This window comes from Fonticula alba (assembly GCF_000388065.1).
Source record: "Fonticula alba strain ATCC 38817 unplaced genomic scaffold supercont2.4, whole genome shotgun sequence".
Lineage (NCBI taxonomy): Eukaryota > Rotosphaerida > Fonticulaceae > Fonticula > Fonticula alba.
Genome location: NW_009242974.1, coordinates 186,436 through 188,714, shown reverse-complemented (window position 1 = coordinate 188,714; position 2,279 = coordinate 186,436). Strand labels below are relative to the sequence as shown.

Below are 2,279 nucleotides of genomic sequence, written 5' to 3'. Positions count from 1 at the left end.
CCGCCACAGTCGGCGGCAGCCGGCGGAGGGACATCACAGCAACAGCAACAGCAGCAGCAGTAGCAGCGGGCCCAGGCGCGGGGCGAGAGCCCCTTGCATGCCAACTACATAGCGGCCGGGCGGTGGCCAGCACAGGCCCCCTGAGTGTGGCTGGCGGTTTCACATCGCCCGGCGGCAGCGGGCGCAGGCCGGCTGGAATGCGCCACACTCGCCGGGGCCAGGGCGGCGCTCGCACGGGGCCCCGCCCGGCTGGGAGAGGCGGGCAAACGGGCCGCACGAGGAAGGGCGCTACCCCCGAACATCCGGGCCCGAGGGGGAAAGGGGCCGCCGGGCGAACTTAATATATTTCGGGGCTCCGGTCCTTTTGGCCCTTGGACCAGCACCTCGGCCCTGCGTGGGCCCTCGGAAAAACCGGCGCCCCTTCGGCGGAAGGGGCCCGGGCGTGTCTGGCCCGGCAGGGAGGCCGAGCAAGAAAGAGCGAAGGAGCCCCCGGAACAGGGCGGGGGAAAAGCCGCCTACACGCGCGCAATATCCACGCGGACCGCCCCGTGGGAGATCACCTCGAGTCCGGGGAAAGGCCGACGCGGGTCGGTCGCCACCCCGGCTCGCCCGGTGCTTTTCGGAAGCACACCCGGGGATTGGAATGGGGTACGCATTATCTGGGGACGAGCCTGGACCGCCCGGGTCTTGCCGACACACGAGCATAGACACACACACACACACACAGACGCTCGTACAACGCACACATCGAGGCCGACATCCACGTGGAGCGGGGAAAGCAGCTCAGGGGGTATTGCATCACGATCCCCCCGCTTCCGCGGATGCTGGCCGATGGCACGACACACACCCGGAGAGAGGCGGCGGCAGAGCGCGACGCGGGCGAGGGAGGCAGGAGGAGCGGCGCACAGGCAGGCGCAGCATGTTCGGAGGCCCGGGCGAGCGCGATGCCAGGGGCTTGCGGGAACCGGCGGAGGCAAAGGGTCGGGCGTGGTGGTGCCCACGCCTTGGCCGTTACCCTGGCGGGCCACTTCCCTGTTGCCAGGGACCGGGCCGGCCGGGGGCACATTACAGCCCTCTTGGGCCGGCGGGAGAAAAAGCCCACCAGTCCGAGACCGAATGCTCCGCCGGGATGGGTGGGCGGAATGCGCGCCAAAAGTGCCCACCAAAGGCGAGGCACTTCCCGCCCACTACCACAAAGGGCGCTGGCCTGCCGGATGTCTTGTGTCGAGTGCAGTGGAAGGATGCTCAAGCATTTGTCGAATATATTATGGCGCATTATTCTCCTTTTCGCGAGTCCCTCTCTCTCTGTCTCTCTCTACCTCGCCCCTTTCTGCCACCGAGGGGGGGGGGTGAAGACCGGGACCGGGGCGACCGGAAACGCGGCGATGCCGCTGGAATGTCGCGACACCGGCCTGCCAGCGAGGGGACGGGTATGCAAAAGGACAGCTCCAAATGGATGCAATGGCGTCCAACCGCATGTCCCGATAGCTGCCCTGCCTGGTGGCGTTCGCTTTGTCCCCGATACCATCACGCTGTGAAATCGCCCCGTGACACATCACACGGAAGCGACTCGGCCCCCTTTGGGCATCTCGACCCGGGGTCACGGTACATGCCCATGTGCTGTCGAGGCATTCCGCCCCGCCCCACATGGAGACTACCAACACTTGTGTATTCGTGTGTGCAAATGTGCGCTCGCGCTCCGGTGCTCCTGTTTGTTTCTCGCCCCCCGCCCCGCGGAAGGACACGCCGCGCGACAAGGACTCGGTGTGCCCCCCGGTGATAGGCTTTCCCCTACGGATGGGGACCTGAGGCGGACCATCCTTAGTCCCCTTCTGCCCCGGGGCCCTGCTCGTCTGCGGGGCTGCCACGGTGCTCGCCTCGTCTGCGGGGCTGCCACGGTGCTCGCCCCTCCTCGGCCCCTACCACGGAGGAATGCTGGGGCTGATGGAACACCCCCATTTCGGGCAACCACCCCCCCCCCCCTGACCAGAGAGACACTCGCCGGAGACGGGCCGAGCTCGAAACCGCCACCGCGGGGCCCGGCTTGCCAGGGGACCTCCAACGGAGCGGCCCGAGGGGGCGGGGGCAGGCAGGATACCCGCCGGCTGCCTGCCCGAGGGACCACCGCCCATCGGTCTCCGGCCGGCTGGCCAAAGACCCACCAGGCGCTGGACACGCCGCAATCCGGGCGGGGAGGCATGCCGAGAGGACCAGACCGCGAGTGCGCCTTCCGGATTCGGCCCCCCAATGTGTTCCCTGGCCAGAGGGGGGGGGGGGGG

At 68.5% G+C, this 2,279-nt stretch overlaps 1 protein-coding gene across 1 annotated transcript in view; it reads left to right on the top strand.

Moving 5' to 3' along the window:
• The window catches only part of H696_02583 (hypothetical protein), a 5,235-nt gene that overhangs the window by 561 nt on the left and 2,395 nt on the right, over positions 1-2,279 (top strand). The gene's annotated exons all lie outside the window — the stretch shown is intronic.